General features: G+C 43.4%; 1 protein-coding gene and 1 long non-coding RNA gene across 2 annotated transcripts in view; one reads left to right on the top strand and one right to left on the bottom strand.

The window, feature by feature from the left end:
* The window catches only part of LOC131937007 (ras-related and estrogen-regulated growth inhibitor-like), a 32,321-nt gene extending 12,430 nt beyond the window's left edge, over positions 1–19,891 (bottom strand). The window contains exon 1 of the mRNA XM_059294186.1: positions 19,509–19,891. The gene's annotated coding sequence lies outside the window, so the exon portion shown is untranslated. The remainder of the gene's footprint in view (positions 1–19,508) is intronic.
* LOC131937009 (uncharacterized) lies at positions 1,560–3,435 on the top strand. Its single transcript, XR_009386136.1, has 2 exons — positions 1,560–1,859; positions 2,973–3,435. It is a non-coding gene; the product is annotated as an uncharacterized LOC131937009 (long non-coding RNA).
* Positions 19,892–21,767: the final 1,876 nt, after the last annotated feature.

Consider the following 21,767-nt stretch of genomic DNA (forward strand, 5'->3'; position numbering starts at 1 on the left):
TATATATATAATTCTCTTCTGGGAGCCGTTAGAAAACAAGCTGCAAGCGCCTCCTTGCAGTCCCCTCTCTTTCTCTCTATCACTATCACTATCACTACCACCCCCCACCCCACCCCCACATTGTCTGGTGAGTTGTGGTAACGCTAAATGTTTACAAAGCTAAATGTTTACAAATCGTAGAGCCGTAGAGCCGGGTTTCTATTAGGGGCAGATAATTTAGTTCGATTTTAAACTTACAGGAGGTAACTAAGAAATAACTAAGATTAGGCTGCTTTCACGGGGGGGGGGGGGGGGGGGGGGGGGGTAGGGTCGGGGTTAGGGGAAAGGGGGGGGGGGGTTAGTGTTTTAAAGCAAATATTTTCAGTGGCAGCATTGGTACTGTCGAATTCACACATTATGAATTACTGAAAAGTAGAAAATAAAACAACTAAATAGCGGCGTATGATACGCTGCGGGTCGGCTCGTTATTATATAAAACAACAGGGGATGGGAACTCCATTTTAAATACTTAAAGTTTTTAAAATAGAATACTTTTGAGGCAGGTATAATATCTTTGTATTAGTGTAAGAATCATTTTTCGAGGCTGTCCATCCCGTTTCACCATTTTACAGGAAAGTATTTTTAAATACTTTTCACCTTGTTTTCATGTAAAGTACAAAAAAAAAATTAATCTCTTTTTTAAATAAACCGGGAGTGATCTCCCCTAAACTTTCTCGAATATTCTAATATAACACTAAGTGGGATGGCAACTCGGAATATAGACATGATTTTTGTTTACTTAAACTTTTAAAAATAGAATAAAATCTAGTAGAAAAGAGAATTGCACACCAAGTGAACACTAAATGAATGTGCATAATAGTGCGCAATATTATTAGTTCTTTATAAATTTACATGCGTTTTTTGAGAAATCAGAAATAGTGTAAAACGGAAATTACTCAAAATTTGAAAGAAGGTAGAGAATTAGATCTTTTACTTACATGTGAAATTTCATTTATCTATCTCAAATAGTACTTAAGTTATAGGCTTTTGAAAAATTCAAAGTAGAAAAAGTACCACTTCCGGTTATCGGAAATCGCTCAAAAGCTGATCAGGATCTATGATTTTGATAAAATACTTATAGGGGTGTAACGGGTGTATAGCTGTAACGGTACTCAAGTTATTTTGTTTACACACAGACACACAGACACACAGACAGACACACAGACATACGGACAAGATTGCAAAATTATGTTTTTCCGTATCAGTGAGGTGTAAAACGTCCAGATTTGTAAAAATCTCGATTTTTTTTTTGCACGATTACAAGACTTTCTCTATACGAGCAAGTAAAAAAAGTAACGATTCTTTTAGTTAACAAAATATTCTCTACATACAAACACTCAAGAGAAAATAGGTCATCGACGGCGCTCATGGTTCTTTACAACCCTCGTTATCAGGGAACTTAACGAAGATGGCATATATTTGATCAAGTTCAACATTTAACTGGACATCTGACTAATAAATTAATCAACTAATTAAAAGATAGCTTTTATCTTCATTGAAGCCTCTCACGATTAAAAATAATTCGCAGCACCGGAGGACTGCAGATAAATCTTATCGTAGTTTCTAGAACTTGTCCAGGTATCTGAGACCTGCTTGTACGTAAAGGTGTGGACAGGTGTAGCAAAGGTAGAGAGTTCGGTCTGTCAACACTCGTCTGTCATAGGTAGAGAGTTGAGTCTGTCAACACTCGTCTGTCATAGGTAGAGAGTTCGGTCTGTCAACACTCGTCTGTCACAGAGTTCAAGCACGACACGACAAGATGAAAACTCTTGCCCTCATTTCTGTTCTTTCCATCGTCTGCGTGAGCATTTTCGGTGCAGGTAAAGTAACGATGTGTTGGGTGCATTAGGCATACATTTTGTCAGGTAAAGTAACGATGTGTTAGGTGCATTAGGTGTATATTTTGTCAGGTAAAGTAACTATGTGTTTGGTGCATTAGGCATACATTTTGTCAGGTAAAGTAACGATGTGTTAGGTGCATTAGATGTATATTTTGTCAGGTAAGTAACGATGTGTTAGGTGTATTAGGCATACATTTTGTCAGGTAAAGTAACGATGTGTTAGGTGCATTAGGTGTATATTTTGTCAGGTAAAGTAACTATGTGTTTGGTGCATTAGGCATACATTTTGTCAGGTAAAGTAACGATGTGTTAGGTGCATTAGATGTATATTTTGTCAGGTAAGTAACGATGTGTTAGGTGTATTATGCATACATTTTGTCAGGTAAGTAACGATGTGTTTGGTGCATTAAGCATACATTTTGTCAGGTAAAGTAACGATGTGTTTGGTGCATTAGGTGTATATTTTGTCAGGTAAGTAACGATGTGTTAGGTGCATTAGGTGTATATTTTGTCAGGTAAGTAACGATGTGTTTGGTACATTTCTTATACATTGTGTCAGGTAAAGTATGCTTGCGATTGGCGCATTCGGTATACTTTTGGGACAGGTATAATATCTTTGTATTAGTGCATTTCTTATCATGTCTATGTGACGTTACATATGGTAGAATTTATTTTTTGTTGGTGGGCGTGGTGCAGAGGCGTAGCGACCCTTCCCGGCGCCCGGGGACATACTTCCAATTTGGCGCCCCCTCGAGAGCAAATTTTCGATTTGCACCCCCCCCCTCAAACTTTCAATTTGGCGCCCCCCCTAAGGTCGGCGCCCGGGGACATATGTCCCCCCCCCGCCCCCCCCCCCCCTCGCTACGCTACTGGCGTGGTGTGTGTGTGTGTGTGGGTGTGTGGGGGGGGGTCCATGTGCCGTTAAACGTAATGTATTTTTTGTTGTTGGGGGGGGGGGTAAGTTACGTTACACATTATAATTGAAGCTATGTTTCGTTGGTGGGGGTGGGGGGTGAGGGTGTCTATGTGACGTTACACATTATGATTGAATCTATTTTTTTTGGTAATGTCGATCTATTTTCCAACTAGCAGAAAAAAGACTGGATGCACAATATTGTTCAACATTCTGTGGAAACGAGCGAGGATGTCTGTCTGCATGCAATGATATGAGGCGGGACACCGGGGCACAGGCCGACTACACACTGTGTCAGTTGATGTGTGGCTATGACAGCGAGTACAACTCTCCCTGTATGTCCGCATGTCTGCTCTATGACGACTGAACACTGGGTGTCTATGTCTTGACAGACAGGCAGTAATTGACAATAGACAGTTCTGACAGAGTGATTGACAACAGGTCTTGACAGATTGATTGACAACAGGTCTTGACAGAGTGATTGACAACAGTTCTTGAGAGACAAATGAGACAGACATGTGACAGGAATTGACAGCAGAGCTAGACAGACTTTGGATAGGAATAACGGAGAAGACCCGGTCTAACGCAGTCCTCAAATAATAACAGGCTTTAAATAAAAAATAAAATAGCTTGTTAATGCAAGCGGTTTTCCTTCGTCTTTCCTAACTATATTTTAAAACCCCACATAAATCATACAATTTACACCCTTTAATCCCCGCCCCCCACACTCGTAATATAGGCCTGCTTTATTTCATTATATTTAAAACACATCCGACTGTAGAACACTATAGACTGCAACACGAAGATAAAACTACACAAACCCCTACATACCCCTACATACACCCCCCTACACACCCCTACACAAACCCCCTTACACAAACCCCCTTACACAAAGCACTACACATACCCCTACACCCACCCACACCCCCAGACAAACCACTACACGATTTCAATGAAACTCTACCCGACCTGCTTCAGCTGATCATGGAATTTAACCTCCAACCTCTAGAGCCCGTTCAATGTGTTTCAAGTATTTACAGATCCCCACAGATCCTTATCGACAGGGCCGCCAGTTATCTCACGCCTAGAGCGCCCAATCCAGACACCGCCCTTAGGGGACCGACAACTCAGGAAAACTTAGACCTGGCCAAGAGTTAACTTCCCTTGTAAGCAGCGCCCATGTTTTGTTGGTGGTGTAAGAGAATGCTCAAGTAAAAAGTAAACGTATGAGAGTCCATCGTTAATTAGTTTAATTACACAGTAAAATACATTTAATTAATGGTACCCGTGGTCAAGCGTCAGAGCGTACAACTACTCTTTCGAATGTCTCGAGTTCTCTTCACATGATTGAGTTTAAATCTGTAGAGCGGGCCTAGTCCATCAAGCTCTAATTGGCACCTGGTTTATGTCGGAGAAAATCTAGGTGGCTGTACTGTTACGTACATAGAACTGACCACACCGTTCATCCTTATGCCCATGTCCCTCTCTGTCTTACACTAACTAAAACAACTATGTGTATTAAAACAACTATGTGTATTAAAACAACTATGTGTATTAAAACAACTATGTGTATTAAAACAACTATGTGTATTATTGATGGATTGCGTGAATAAAGTACGATTGAAACTTAAAATCGAACTGGTTATAACTAGCAGAGACTTTCCATACTCTGATTAGTTTGATTGACCTAATTATATCTACACGTGAATGCCTGTTGCTAATAAAGTGATGGATTAAAGCCTCTACCAAACGACCCCAGAAACCAAAGCTTTACCATGCTGGGTTTACGCCAAGGTGAGGGCCCCGACACCCCATGTCACGGCACGGAAGAATAGGTCACCAGCATTGTGTGCAGGAGGGTGGGGGGTGGGTGAGCAGATAGGTCAATAGCATTGTGTGACGGGGTAGGCCGATAACGAGGTACCTTAAATCGATACCGACCTGTGAGCCAGATGACGTCACGAAATATATCTTATGATACCTGTATGTCTGATTGCGTCATGAAAGTAGAGGTCTTACCTGCATGTTCTATAAGGTGCCTGACCTTGGGTGGATCTAGTTGGGTGGATCCAGATGGGTGGATCTAGATAGGGTGGATCTAGATCGGTGGATCTAGATGGGTGGATCTAGATGGGTGGATCTAGTTGGGTGGATCTAGATAAATGGATCTAGATGGGTGGATCTAGTTGGGTGGATCTAGATGGGTGGATCTAGTTGGGTGGATCTAGTTGGGTGGATCTAGTTGGGTGGATCTAGTTGGGTGGATCTAGATGAGTGGATCCAGATGGGTGGATCTAGATAGGGTGGATCTAGATGGGTGGATCTAGATGGGTGGATCTAGTTGGGTGGATCTAGTTGGGTGGATCTAGATGGGTGGATCTAGATGGGTGGATCTAGTTGGGTGGATCTAGTTGGGTGGATCTAGATGGGTGGATCTAGTTGGGTGGATCTAGATGGGTGGATCCAGATGGGTGGATCTAGATAGGGTGGATCTAGATGGGTGGATCTAGTTGGGTGGATCTAGATGGGTGGATCTAGTTGGGTGGATCTAGATGGGTGGATCTAGATGGATGGATCTAGTTGGGTGGATCTAGTTGGGTGGATCTAGATGGATGGATCTAGTTGGGTGGATCTAGATGGGTGGATCTAGTTGGGTGGATCTAGTTGGGTGGATCTAGTTGGGTGGATCTAGTTGGGTGGACCTAGATAGGGTGGATCTAGATGGGTGGATCTAGTTGGGTGGACCTTCATTGATGGATCAACAGTGATGGACCTATAATGATAGACCATATTTGATACCCCAGTCTGGGTGGATTACATGCGTAGACTTTTGTAGAATGGGGAAATACTAAATTCTATACCCTCTGAATTCCGGCGACTTGGTGGATTAGACCCATAATTAAAGCTTCCTTTTTAATTGTAGGGGTGGGTAACAATACTGACACAGTTTAATGTATGCTGGACAGGGTGGCAAGGACAAATACCATCCATGTTATTGACTATGGGAGAGCTGTAAGGTGATACATGTTCATGGCGTGCAGAAATGTTAGTATACCTGTGGGACGACACATTTAGTGACACTTTTTCTGGTACTTGAACCATTTTATTATTTATTTATTTAATTTGAGCTTGAACATGAAGTTACAGTGTTGTTCAAAATTACTACATATTAATGAAATGGTGAGATTGCTCAAGAAAGATGTAAGAAATATGGGTTGATGTGGTTCTCAAAATAATGCATCTGGCAAAAGTTTTCGAGTAATTTACTCAGAATCTGTCACACTACCAATTCATGGATACGCCACTGTGTGATTACATGAGCGACGAAAGATTAAAAGATTACTGTACAAAGATGTAGATTTCTAATCGACCATGTCCTGGAGATAATGTAGATGAAAGCTTCCATTAACCACTCCATTTGATAATAGGAACAAGTTCCTTTCAGCACAAAGGTTAGAAAATCTAATCAACAACGATGTTTAAACCGTCTTTATGAACAAAGCGAATTGCTATTTTCAGACATTTATTTGCGGTTTGTCCCAAAAATTAATCGAATTCAACCGTCTGGGTTTAAGGAAGTGCAAAACAATTTATAACCAGGGGCCATTTTTTATTCCCCCTGCCTAAACACGCGGGGCGCTAGGGGCATGCGCAGGGAGAAATTTCGTTTCGCAGCTTCTGGTTTGAGGAGTTGGGTTTTTTATACAGCGTTTTTTGCTCAGTTTTTTAATGTTTTAAAACCATAAATGTTTGTTTTCTTCATTCTGTCAAGTGCTCTTTAAATTTGTGGTGATTGTGGCAGCGTTGTTTGGCCATTTATTTACATGTTTGTGCAAGTGTGGTGTTTGTGTGTATGGGTGTGTGTGAGTGTATAGATGGGTGGGTTGGAGGGTGGTAACAATGTACTAGGATGAATATTCCAGAAGGAGAAGTTTAAAGGAGAAAAGGCATCTACATCTAGAAATATAAATTGATTTAAAATAAATAATAGATAAATTAATTTTTGAATTTGTGAAAGTACGACAAAATCAGGCATAAAAGTTTGGTATGTTGTCATGATACACCGTCAACCAGCAGCTATTGAGCAACATTTAGTGACTACCTTCCCAGCCAAAATGGAACTCCTACCTGATGTGATTGTTATAAATAAGACCGTTTGTTAGATAGAAATAGACGATATTTGTAGAGGATTATCTAGTATCTGTAAATACGAATACTTATGAGAGAAAATTCTCCTGACTTAGAAACAGATTGTATTAAAGAGCATGAATCATGATCTTTATCCATCAAAGGCAACGACATTCAGGCTTAACAGCTACATAATATGTTTCTTGATGAATGAAAATGTTGATTTATTCCCATCGTCTCTTGAACAGTTTATTTTATTTTCAATAATTTAATGTTTTATTTCAGGGTTATTTGTTTACTTTCACTCGCATTGGTTCCTTAGTTTTATCTTTAATCAATTAGAACCAGTTTTAGTGAAATATTACCAACATTCCAAAAATAAATTAGAATTTTAGTGTTTAGCAAAAAGACCTCTCTGATTCCAGAAATGGGTGAAATATCGATCCTGATCTGGGATAAAAAATCAATCAATATTGATCTGGGATAAGAAACCATTGGGTATTGACCTGGGATAAGAAATCAATCAATATTGATCTAGGATAAGAAATCAATCAATATTGATCTGGGATAAAAAAAAAACCATTGGATATTGCTCTGGTAGACGTGAAATGCCAGGGCTCCAACATTGAGATTCCATTACCCACGTGACCAGGAGATGGAGTGAGCGACAGGCACGTGCAGCTTTTGTTTATAACGCCGTAATGAGCAGCCACGTCACACGTTTTTTCCCTCCGCCCTCGGAGCGCGCGCCGTGTTATCTGTATCCCATTCATTCAGACGCCTGGGTTCCTTCGGGCGGAAGTTAGGGGCGCCCTCTGCCCCAGTCGGGCTGTAGAGGCGGGTCGGAAACACGCGAAGTTTCGCTGAGAAGTTCGCATTTACCTGCCGGAAAATATCGTATTGTAGCTGCGAAATGTCAATGATGGCGTCGATAAATAAACGCTGGTTATAAAAAAGTTATTGAACTTTGACTGCGCGCATTGCACAAGATTTGTTTTACGTCAAGGCAGCACACAGGGGGAATAGTAACAACAGTGAACATGCCAATGTGTAGCAGGTCCCTAGCAACTTTATGTTACTAAAAGTAATGCAGTTTCTTAAATATGTAACAAGTCAAGTTGCTAAAAGTATTTCAAGTGTCAAAATAGGGTTTACGTAGCGTCAACATAATGTTAACATAATGTCAACAGTGCCAACATAGAGTCAACAAAGTGTCAACGCAATAATCAAAAAAATGATAATAACCTCTAACCTCTAAGACTGAGGTATTTAAATCCCGTGTATTTGAGTCTGTGGCGAATCAGACAGATCAGGGCAATAAACTCGATTAGGCTCGCCGTGGATACAGGGGCGCATGTTAGGTGGTGCGATGGTTACTCCGCCTTCATTAGTTTTAAAGGCCCAATACAGAAAACATTGAGACACCACACTGTAACTATGAGTAAATAGGGTCGTCAAGATCCAGCAGCAAAACAATTCAGCTGATGAGAGAAACGATTGGCTGCACAACTAAGTAACACTCACGGACCTCGCTGTCTTTATTGGTTAATAACTCCCCCCCCCCTCCCCCTTAATCATCTATCCTCATGAAAATACCTCACACCGTCTTTGACAAGTTTTTTTGACAAGATTTTCCAACCCACGCAAGCAAATAAACAGGACGTGAGTTTATCTCAGTCAAGTGACCGGGGGAATTCTTTAATCTCGATCAGTAAACAAAACAAACCACGAGTCTCTGGCGGCTGGCACATCTACAACAAATACACCGGTCTGCGGCAGACGTAGGGGATAGCAGCATCGAACAACTGGCACCAGCACAACAACACACTGGGGCAGACGGAGGGAATCGCAGCATCGAACAACTGGCACCAGCACAACAACACACTGGGGCAGACGGAGGGAATCGCAGCATCGAACAACTGGCACCCTCACAACAACACACTGGGGCAGACGGAGGGAATCGCAGCATCGAACAACTGGCACCAGCACAACAACACACTGGGGCAGACGGAGGGGATAGCAGCATCGAACAACTGGCACCAGCACAACAACACACTGGGGCAGACGGAGGGAATCGCAGCATCGAACAACTGGCACCAGCACAACAACACACTGGGGCAGACGGAGGGAATCGCAGCATCGAACAACTGGCACCCTCACAACAACACACTGGGGCAGAGAAAGAGAATCGCAGCATCGAACAACGAACTGTTCAATTCTGGAATCACGCCAAAAGGACCATTTTCTTGATACTATCGAATTGGTCATTTTGTGATACCAGCGACTTAATATCGTTGAAAAATCCTTATATATAATTCACGAGCCGGCCCGCGGCATAACATACGCCGCTATTTAGTTTTTTTTTTCTACTTTTCAGTAATTCATAATTTGTGAATTCGACTGTACCAACGCTGACACTGAAAATATTTCTTTAAAACACTATAAGTAGCTCGTTAAGGACCATAACCCCCCTTCCTTCTCCCCCCCCCCCCCCCCAACGTTTAAAATAGTTTCAAACTAAATTATCTGCCCCTAATAGCCGTCAATAAACCCGACTCCACGAAGGTAAACATAGCGTGAACCCCAGCTCACTAAGACCATGTAGGGGTGGGGATGGTAGGGAGCGCGTTTACAGCTTGTTTTCTAGCGTCTCCCAGAAGAGAATTATATGTATAGATTATATATATATATATATATATATATATATATATATATATATATATATATATATATATATATATATATATATATATATATATATATATATATATATATATATATATATATATATATATATATTTATATATATTATATATATATATATATATCATTATATATATATATATATTTATTTATTTATATTTACATTAGGAAAAATGTTTTTGACACCCCCACGACAAAGTCCTGCCTACGCCACTGCCCGAACTAATTAGGTGATCATAAAATGTCCCCGGTGTAACGCTAACAACGACGGCTAGACAAGCACGTTAGACGCCAGACATTTTGTGGACGTTGCAATTAACGCCTGCTACAGAGAATCATGCCAATTAGTCATGTCATTCAAGCCACTTTTTTCTGACCTTGATAGATTTCTTATTGGCCCAGGCAGTGTCACAAAAATTGGGCTATAATTACATACACAGGTGCCAGAATGAATTTTGATTTTTTTTTTTTCTGTTTGGCACGTTTAAGCAGTGTAGGGTTTTACGGTAATTTAATTTTAAAAATCGGGATTTGTGTTACAAAGCATCTGGACTGACAGCTTAAGGTACAAAACTACAATATAGGCCTAAGTGAAATGGTGGATGCTGATCTATCTGATCATAATTTTTAAATTTTGTAAATTTTCATTTTTCGTGTAAAGTGCGCTGAATCTGGAGTTTGGGAAGGGTGCGTTAATCTTATGTTGAGTTTGTCCGTTAATCTGATGTTTGTGATTGTATATTAATGTGATGTTGGAGGTGGTCATTTAATCTTTTATGGGGGTTGTCTGTTAATCTGATCTTGTGGGTGGTCCGTTAATCTGATATTGAGAGTATTCTAGACCTACACCTCCATGTTATGACGTGGCTTTTAATTGTACCTTTAATGTCCTTATCTTCGTCTTGATCGGGAACAAGGGGTTAAAATAACCGGGGTTCAAAGGGTTAACATGGCTCAGCTCTCAATTGATTGTAAACTCACTTAAGGTGTTGAGAAGGGGAGGCTGGGGAGGGCGAGAGTGTAGGGGAGGTGAGGTGGGGTAGATGGGGCGGGGGGGAGGGGGTGAGGTGAGGGGCTAGATGGGATATGGGGAGCGGAGGGGGAGTAGATGGGATATGGGAGGCGGAGGGGGAGTAGATGGGATATGGGGAGCGGAGGGGGAGTAGATGGGATATGGGGGGCGGAGGGGGAGTAGATGGGATATGGGGGGCGGAGGGGGAGTAGATGGGATATGGGGGGCGGAGGGGGAGTAGATGGGATATGGGGAGTGGGAGTAGATGGGATATGGGGAGCGGAGGGGGAGTAGATGGGATATGGGGAGTGGGGGTAGATGGGATATGGGGAGCGGAGGGGGAGTAGATGGGATATGGGGAGCGGAGGGGGAGTAGATGGGATATGGGGAGTGGGAGTAGATGGGATATGGGGAGCGGAGGGGGAGTAGATGGGATATGGGGAGCGGAGGGGGAGTAGATGGGATATGGGGAGTGGGGGTAGATGGGATATGGGGAGCGGAGGGGGAGTAGATGGGATATGGGGAGCGGAGGGGGAGTAGATGGGATATGGGGAGTGGGGGTAGATGGGATATGGGGAGCGGAGGGGGAGTAGATGGGATATGGGGAGCGGAGGGGGAGTAGATGGGATATGGGGAGTGGGGGTAGATGGGATATGGGGAGTGGAGGGGGAGTAGATGGGATATTGGGAGTGGAGGGGATGGGATATGGGTAGGGGTAGATGGGATATGGGGAGTGGGGGTAGATGGGATATGGGGAGTGGAGGGGGGAGTAGATGGGATATGGGGAGTGGGAGTAGATGGGATATGGGGAGCGGAGGGGGAGTAGATGGGATATGGGGAGTGGGGGTAGATGGGATATGGGGAGCGGAGGGGGAGTAGATGGGATATGGGGAGCGGAGGGGGAGTAGATGGGATATGGGGAGTGGGAGTAGATGGGATATGGGGAGCGGAGGGGGAGTAGATGGGATATGGGGAGCGGAGGGGGAGTAGATGGGATATGGGGAGTGGGGGTAGATGGGATATGGGGAGCGGAGGGGGAGTAGATGGGATATGGGGAGCGGAGGGGGAGTAGATGGGATATGGGGAGTGGGGGTAGATGGGATATGGGGAGCGGAGGGGGAGTAGATGGGATATGGGGAGCGGAGGGGGAGTAGATGGGATATGGGGAGTGGGGGTAGATGGGATATGGGGAGTGGAGGGGGAGTAGATGGGATATTGGGAGTGGAGGGGATGGGATATGGGTAGGGGTAGATGGGATATGGAGAATGGAGGGGGAGTAGATGGGATATGGGGAGTGGAGGGGTAGATGGGATATGGGGAGTGGGGAGTGGAGGGGTAGATGGGATATGGGGAGTGGAGGGGTAGATGGGATATGGGGAGGGGTAGATGGGATATGGGGAGTGGAGGGGTAGATGGGATATGGGGAGGGGTAGATGGGATATGGGGAGGGGTAGATGGGATATGGGGAGTGGAGGGGTAGATGGGATATGGGGAGGGGTAGATGGGATATGGGGAGTGGGGGTAGATGGGATATGGGGAGTGGGGGTAGATGGTATATGGGGAGTGGAGGGGTAGATGGGATATGGGGAGGGGTAGATGGGATATGGGGAGGGTTAGATGGGATATGGGGAGGGGTAGATGGGATATGGGGAGTGGAGGGGTAGATGGGATATGGGGAGGGGTAGATGGGATATGGGGAGGGTTAGATGGGATATGGGGAGGGGTAGATGGGATATGGGGAGGGGTAGATGGGATATGGGGAGTGGAGGGACAGATGGGATATGGGGAGTAGAGGGACAGATGGGATATGGGGAGTAGAGGGACAGATGGGATAAGGGGAGTGGAGGGGTTGATGGGGGAAGGGAGGTGACACGAGGGGTAGATGAGATATGTCGAGTGGAGTTCAAGGCTACCAACTTTCTCGGTGCAGACGAGTAACGACAAGAAAGTTCTCGTCAGCTAAACGCGAAACGCACGTGTTTTTCTTCGCTGCTCATTGTAGGATATTTTCCTTTTGGTTTACGACTCCTGAATGTGCTTGTACAAATATCGTTGAACCCGAGTGGAAAATCGATAAGTCATTCAGTCGGGGTTATTGGCCTTGTTTATTTTGTTGTTGGGGATATTGGCCACGTTTACTTGATTGTTGATCCAACATTTGGTGAGAGAAAACAAACAAGGAACAAGCTTCAAACGCTGACGACGGAGCAAGGTCTGAATGGGTTTTTAGTTTAATAATCAACCCCACGAGAATATGAATAGGTTCGTTAGGTTCAACAGGTTTAATGCATGACTGAGAATTCCAGTTCACAATGTGAGGGGGGGGGGGCGTGTATCTGTCGTCAGTTGTGAAAAAAGTGCGCCATTGGATTGTGTGACTAAAATAAAGGTCCGTATGCCTAGTTGAGACATTATAGAGCTTGTATGCAAACCTAAGTGATTAGGATAATTGAGCAGAGTTGAGAATTGGTTATCAAAGAGAGCAGTGGTGTGAGGGGAGGGGGGATGACTACAGTCATGTCATATGACATCAAGGTGCATTTTTAAAAAAAATCTATTTTTAGAAAGTATAAAAATGCACTATCTTTTTTTATGTTTTTTAGTTATGATAACGTACTATTTATGTTTTTAAATTATGAAGAGAATTTTTTAAATTTCGAAGTTAAAAAAAACCAAACATATTTAGCAAGATTTAAGGGGTTGTATTTGAAAACAATAAGCTAAATCTGTAACACCATTTCCCATAGACTTTCACGGGACACATGCACACGCACCTCAGGCACCTCCCCTTCCCCCCTCCCACTGAGAGGTGTATTCTCCAAGAGCCATTAAACCAGCATGTGCTTTCCATAAAGTCTGTGAGTGTGGATCTACATCTGAACATGCCTTTAATTATACACAGAGGGCATGTGGGAGGGTTCACATTTCAACTTGAAACAACAAAAATATTTTAATGTGTTTTCTTGGGTGGAGAGTGGAAGATCGAAGTGATTTAAGTTAAAATAGGAAAATTTAATTAGATAATGTTCATTCAAAAAACACTGGATAAGAAATATAATTAAATAATCAAAATGAAAGGAATAATGTTTCGAGAATAGAGTGGACATTGAGATCATTAGACTAAGATTGATTGATTAATTGGCTGATTATGGAGAGGTCCGGAGCAGGGGGTGGCAGAAACTCACAAAACATGTTGGATGACAGATGGTAATTTGTTTTAAACGAACAAAATCCACCCACCCACACAGTCTGTCTAGCAAAGATCCGGCCAACTACAAAGTCTGTCTGACAATATGATTTAACTGTTTCCTGTCTCAATGCTAGATAATCTCATATATCCACAAGAAAACAACACATTTTTATAACACTGGGACTGGGATGTAAACTATATCATGATTTATAAGGACAAGAACGTTTAGGATCTATGCAAATGGTTTCTAGTACATAAAGTTTAGGATCTATGCGAATGGTTTTTAGTACATAAAGTTTAGGATCTATGCGAATGGTTTCTAGTACATAAAGTTTAGGATCTATGCGAATGGTTTCTAGTACATAAAGTTTAGGATCTATGCGAATGGTTTCTAGTACATAAACTTTAGGATCTATGCAAATGGTGTCTAGTACATAAAGTTTAGGATCTATGCAAATGGTGTCTAGTACATACAGTGTACAGAGAGTTGTGTGTACTCGCAGGATGGGGTGTATCAGGCTTTAAGACGGTATATTTGTTGACTTGTTCGTCTGGTTAACTGTACTTAGGGCAGAGAGTAGGGTGGGGGAGGGGAGACTGGGGTGGGGGAGGGGAGACTAGGGTGGGGGAGGGGAGACTGGGGTGGGGAAGACATGAGAGGGCCAGACTTGTAAGACAAACTGAAAGAAAGCAGCAGGTCCAGGTGTATGGTCTCACCAAGCAGGTAAAAGTGGGTTAGCACAACACTACCCAATCACAACCCAATGACAACACTACCCCATCACAACACAATCTTAAAATTACCCTATCCTAAGCTACCTAAACCAAACACCGCCCAATCATAACACTACCTAAAGCTAACTCTACTTAAACCTAACACTACCTAAACCTAACACTCCCTACAACTAACACTCCCTACAACTAACACTCCCTACAACTAACACTCCCTACAACTAACTCGACCTAAACCTTACAGTAACTAGTCCTAATACTACCCAATCTACTGCATACATCTAACAGCATCTTCAAAGATTCACCTCTAACGTTAAAAGAAGTGATATAATTCACAACAGAGGCTACGAGATGACATCAAGTTAACCCACATTTCTGATTGCAACCTGTTATTAAATCAAGTGGGTCAACGTGGGAATCTATAATTAAATGTTTCCGCTTCACTTCCCCCATAGAGCGTGACAAGTTGTCAGCTGAGATACGTGAAGTGTGACGCCGTGACGTGTGATGTGTCATCTTTTAACTTTTTCTGCAACAGATTTACTCGGGTTTTAACGCTTTTGATTCAACAGTCAGAACATTTGAAACTAGTCTGTCGTTCTGTCATGCTAGATCAGAACATTTGAAACTAGTCAGTCGTTCTGTCATGCTAGATCAGAACATTTGAAACTAGTCAGTCGTTCTGTCCTGATTCATTAGAACATTTGAAAATAGTCAGTCGTTCTGTCCTGCTAGATTAGAACATTTGAAACTAGTCAGTCGTTCTGTCTTGCTAGATTAGAGAATAGATTCTGAGACAGAAAGTAGATCACTTACCTGCAGTAGATGAATCAGTTTTATAACAGGAGTTTATATCCATAGCAAATTAAAAAAAATATTTGCGAATAATAATTGTCAAAAATATGTAGAACCATGTGCACGTTTATAGCGAAGAAAAAAACAACCTTAGATCCACACATGGGTTAAAACATGAGTAAATAAATAATAATGTCTTTAAGCTGTAGTATCAGAAGTTCCTTTTTTCTGCAGTATCAAAGAGCAGACAATTCTAATGCAAAATCTGCTGATCTCTAATATATGTACGCCAGAACGGGACAAGTGATACTTTGTAATGATAACAGACGTAAGTAATACATTTTAATGATACATATAACCTAATACTTTTTAACAACAGCTTCACACAAGTAATACAACTTTAAAAAATCCTAATTTAGCCTCGGGAGTAAAGCAACATTTGTGTCCGGTAAGACAGTCTTCAACTAACCCGATATTCAAAGCATTTGACGACACAATCCACGCTACAACTATCTGCCGTAGAAAGCATTTTAACAACAGAAGGGGAGAGAAATGTGTAAATGTTACTCTAAACTCTGGCACCTGCATCAGCTGATCTGACGACTAGGCCCAGAGAACTCACGTTTAGGATCTGGCGCCCTATCTAAACTGCTGATACAAGGCACGCTAACAGTTCGGGTTTTCAATAAAGAACTGAGATCTATCAAAGGGGCGGCACTCGTACTTAGATGCAAGCTTTTCTTTGTAGTTAAGATAAGCAGCCAAATCAGTAGTAAGCGCGTTTAGCAATCTGTTAGTATTGAATTACCGGCCTTGCTTAGGTTAAAGGTTAAATTACAAAACTAGGATACATTTTTAGATAAGATGATTTATTTATGTTACCCGCTGAGGTTAAGTTTCAAAATATTCGCCCGCCAGTTCCCCACGGTAAAGTTGTACAGCTATATTTAAATGTTAGCCTTTTGGACCTGACTGTCAACAGAGCAGGTTAAGAAAGAGCTGAATGGTTTTGTGATCTCGGCCGATACTGGTGTTTTCCGGTGTCAATTTATGCTACGATAATGGAATCTTCTTTAAAAAGGGGTGTTAGATTACAGATAGTGACTAAATACAAATATGAACTGCTAATGCCAACTCTAACACCCTAAACAAAACTCTACCAAAGCTCTAATTTCTGACCATATCACAAATCCTGAGATTGCAATACTAATAACAACATAACCTTTCGGAAGAGTCTATTGTCGGCCATCGATACCAACTACACTCTGACAAATGAAGTGATTGTGTGGTCCGTTCAATGCCCAGTCGCCTTTGGTTCGCCTTTAGTTCGCTAACTATTGGAGTTAGAAAGCGACGAGAGTAGAATGGACTGTTTCTTTCACCTCTATGCAGACATTCCCTTACTCGCTGAAATTCGGACGTTTTATAAACGACGTCCCCGCAACAAATGAATGAAGCTCATAGAAATCCTGAAATTAGGATGTTTTTTAAACGAGGTCCCCGCAACAAATGAATGAAGCTCGTAGAAATCCTGAAATTAGGATCTATCTATATATATAATTCTCTTCTGGGAGACCTTAGAAAACAAGCTGCAAGCGCTCCTTGCAGTCCCCTCTCTTCCTCTATATCGCTACCCCCCCCCCCTCACATGGTCTGGTGAGCTGTGGTCACGCTAAATGTTTACAAACCGTAGAGACGGGTTTAGTGACGGCTATTAGGGGCAGATAATTTAGTTTGAAACGATTTTAAACATAGGGGAGGTAACGAAAAGGAGGCTGCTTTCACGAGGGGGTGGGGCAGGGGTTGGGTGGAAAGGAGGGTTTTAGTGTTTTAAAGCAAATATTTTCAGTGGCAGCATTGGTACTGTCGAATTCACAAATTATGAATTACTGAAAAGTTGAAAAAAAAACTCAATAGCGGCGTATGATACGCCGCGGGTCGGCTTGTGTTTTTTAAACGAGATCCCCGCAACAAACGAATGAAGCTCGTAGAATTCACACAACTCAACCCAAACTTATCCACCACACCAGGATGATTTAGTTATCTCAAAACTGGTTTGTGAGGGGCCACACTTTGAGAGGGGCCACACTTTGTGAGGGGTTACACCTTGTGAGGGGCCACACGTTGTGAGGGACCAAACTTTGTGAGTGGCCGCACTATGTCTGTGAGGTGCCATTCTGTATGAGGAAAAATTACGGGTCTGTCTGGGGCCACAAATTGTTTTTGTGGGGCCATAATAGATCTTTTAAGGACTACAACTGTATTGAGAGGGGCCACACGAGGTCTGTGGGGGGCGACAACTGGTCGGTGTGGGTGCGACAACTGGTCTGTGTGGGGGCGACAACTGGTCTGTGTGGGGGCGACAACTGGTCTGTGTGGGGGCGACAACTGGTCTGTGTGGGGGCGACAACTAGTCTGTGTGGGGGCGACAACTGGGTGAGAGGCCACAACGGGTCTGTAAAGGACCACAGCTTGTTTTTTTAGGGGCCATAATAGATCTAAAACTGTAGTGAGAGGGGGCCACACGAGGTGTGTCAATGGCCGGATCTGGTTGGTGTGTGGGCGACAACTGGTGGGTGTGGGGGCGACAACTGTTGGGTGTGTGGGCAACAACTGTTGGGTGTGGGGGCGACAACTGTTGGGTGTGGGGGCGACAACTGGTCGGTGTGGGGGCGACAACTGTTGGGTGTGGGGGCGACAACTGTTGGGTGTGGGGGCGACAACTGTTGGGTGTGGGGGCGACAACTGTTGGGTGTGGGGGCGACAACTGGTCGGAGTGGGGGCGACAACTGGTCAGTGTGGGGGCGACAACTGGTCGGTGTGGGGGCGACAACTGGTCGGTGTGGGGGCGACAACTGGTCGGTGTGGGGACGACAACTGGTCGGTGTGGGGACGACAACTGGTCGGTGTGGGGGGAACAACTGGTGGGTGTGGGGGCGACAACTGGTCGGTGTGGGGACGACAACTGGTCGGTGTGGGGGCGACAACTGGTCGGTGTGGGGGGAAAAACTGGTGGGTGTGGGGGCGACAACTGGTCGGTGTGGGGGGCGACAACTGGTGGGTGTGGGGGCGACAACTGGTGGGTGTGGGGGGGAACAACTGGTGGGTGTGGGGGCGACAACTGGTCGGTGTGGGGGCGACAACTGGTCGGTGTGGGGGGAACAACTGGTGGGTGTGGGGGCGACAACTGGTCGGTGTGGGGGGCGACAACTGGTGGGTGTGGGGGGTGACAACTGGTCGGTGTGGGGGCGACAACTGGTCGGTGTGAGGGCAACAACTGGTCGGTGTGGGGGCGACAACTGGTCGGTGTGGGGGGAACAACTGGTGGGTGTGGGGGCGACAACTGGTCGGTGTGGGGGGCGACGACTGGTGGGTGTGGGGGCGACGACTGGTGGGTGTGGGGGGAACAACTGGTGGGTGTGGGGGCGACAACTGGTCGGTGTGGGGGGAACAACTGGTGGGTGTGGGGGCGACAACTGGTAGGTGTGGGGGGCGACAACTGGTGGGTGTGGGGGGTGACAACTGGTCGGTGTGGGGGCGACAACTGGTCAGTGTGGGGGCGACAACTGGTCAGTGTGGGGCGACAACTGGTGGGTGTGGGGGGGAACAACTGGTGGGTGTGGGGGCGACAACTGGTCGGTGTGGGGGTGACAACTGGTCAGTGTGGGGCGACAACTGGTGGGTGTGGGGGGGAACAACTGGTGGGTGTGGGGGCGACAACTGGTCGGTGTGGGGGTGACAACTGGTCTATCAAGGGTCACACACTGGGAACCGCCGGCCCAGCCTTTGCATTATTAAATACAAAACGGGTAAAGGATCTGCTCTATACGATAGTACACGCCTGCTTCATAAAACATGGGTAACGGATCTGCTTTAGTCCTATACGATGGTAGAGCCTACTTTCAACAGCTATGTCGATGTGCTATGTTGAGAGAGGGTGCGAGCCTCCTATGTAAGGAGTTGGGTGATTACAATAGGGACGAAGAATACATTTTGCAATTTTTTAAAAGCTGGGCATACAAAAATTAATATTGTTGCGTAAAACTGAACACTTTTTAAAATCAAATAAATAATAACATGTTATTACATTGTTTAGATAGATTCTTATAAGGTAGAATTTGACAACAAAACGGATGAATCTATACCAGAACTTACCACTGAGGTGTCCTTGCTTCAGTATCCACTGTTTAAAACCCGTGAAATCACTTGGTGAACTGAACTGTGCACTGTCACAGAATAAATCCCACGATGGAATAACTCGTCACACAATGATTGTTGTCAAACTCTGTTCAAGGGCGCACAACTCCTCCAATGGGACACAACTCGCCCAGCCAAACTCCACAAAGTTCAGGCCTATAGATAGGTGTACGTGTTCACGGTTCAGTGGCGACTAGATGTGTCAGCAGTACACACGTAAACCCTCTGGCTCATGTTAATCAGGTATGTGACAATGTGTATTAGCAGATGAACTATAGCTGGAGACGACAGTTCTAGTGTCGGTTACGTAAATGGATGACAAAACTTCACGGGTCGTCGCCTGTGGATGCCTCGGATATGATTTACGAGCTTTCTACTGTTAGCAGCCAGAATTTTGTTCACTATTTAAAAGACAATTTACAAACGCTTCTTGCAAACTGAAAAAAAAATTACTGTATATCGATGATGACTATTACTTAACAAGATGTCCTATCAGAAAAAAACTACGTTACTGTAATTTGAATATCTGCAAAATTTAGACTGGAAATTAAAATAATAAATTAATTTAAAAAAATATTTATGATGACTATACGTACAAGAAATGTCTATTCCCTGCAGCGCACACGAAGCTAGTTATGACCAAAAACCATGTCTCGCATTCACCCAGGTAAGTGCACAATGCTGGTAGCCCGGTTCTCTCCCCTTGTCCGATTTCACTTGCTATAAAAATTAACAAAGAACCAGCGCTGGGGTAACCTCTGTTGCACACATTTTAAAAAAAAGACTTTAAGAAAAAGGGTTTTAAAATAGCGTTAAGACTGGTGTAAAAAATATTTAAGGCTTAGCAAAGCAAAGGGGAACGCAATTGGTGCCTTAAAATCACATCTTTCAATGGCTCGGTATAAAGGGTTGTACTATTTCTTACCCTCGTTATGGGCATACAGTTACCGACGTTCGGTTACGACAATCTTCTGTCAGTTTTAGCTTGATGAACGTCGGGTCACACATCGTTGTGTGGGTTGTGTCAGACATCACAGGCCAAGTGTGTGGGTTGTGTCAAATATATGCTAATTGTGTGGGTCGAGTAATGCATCATAGGCTGTGTGGGTCGTGTCAAATATACAGTGTTTGGGTTATGTCAGACATCACAGGCTAAGTGTGTGGGTTGTGTCAAATATGTGCTAATGGTGTGGGTCGTGTCAAATATAGGTTGTGTGTGGGTCGTGTCAGACATGTGCTGAGTGAGGGAAGTGTGTAGGTCCTTTAGTGGATCAGACCAACGACTTCAACTAATTTAGCCAAACAAGACATGACTTAGGACTCATATTTACTCATCTACCAACATCTTTCTACACTGCCCCACTATACACCAACCCCTCCCCGGCAATAGATTGAAATACCATGCAGATACAAACTGGAGAGAAACAAATCTATAGCACATTGTTCGGAAAGTGGAAATCGTTGTAGTCTGCAAACAATCCTTCTGTACTATGTATTTCCAGCGGTAAAACACCCCCCCCCCCCCCTCCAGAATGCTCAGGACCTCCTTTAAAGGAATGTGAGCAGCGCCAAACATTGAATAAAGAATAGGAAACCTTAAAATATGAATAAATCTATTATTTCATCAGACTTTAAGCGTGGCTCACTTTCTGTTTCAACAGAAGAAATTCGTGAACTGGCTCTTTACTAAAACAGTGTCTCGGTTTACTATACCCAAGTTACTCTATATATTTTTTTTCATTGGAGTAAATACTAAGATGAGTTAGTTCCCTTGCTCATATATTTAAAAGGGAAATAGTTTGACTTTTTAAACTACTAGTCTTGACATTATGTATCAAGCTAATTAAGATTAATTTAGCTTAGTATATTAAGCTAATAAAGATTGATTTAGCACTATACATCAAATGAATAAAGATTGATTTAGTATTATACATCTAGCTAAAGAAGATTGATTTAAGAAGTGCTACTAAGACAAGAAGTATGTACATCAGTTTATTTGACATCAACAATAATATTGTTCAAAATATTGCACCTCATTTGTTAACACACAGCAGCACAGTCATTAAGTCATAGAGCAGAGCATGCACAGTGACTGAAGGCCACACCTCTCTTGAGAGCAAGGTTTCGATACAATTCAAAGTTTAATTTAGTTTAATAGTTTACACAATGCATATCATTAAATAAACCAGTTAATATCAAGTAACACCAACAAGACAA

The sequence above is a fragment of the Physella acuta genome, unplaced genomic scaffold, assembly GCF_028476545.2.
Source record: "Physella acuta isolate Inbredline_101_S28 unplaced genomic scaffold, ASM2847654v3 ptg000197l, whole genome shotgun sequence".
Lineage (NCBI taxonomy): Eukaryota > Metazoa > Mollusca > Gastropoda > Physidae > Physella > Physella acuta.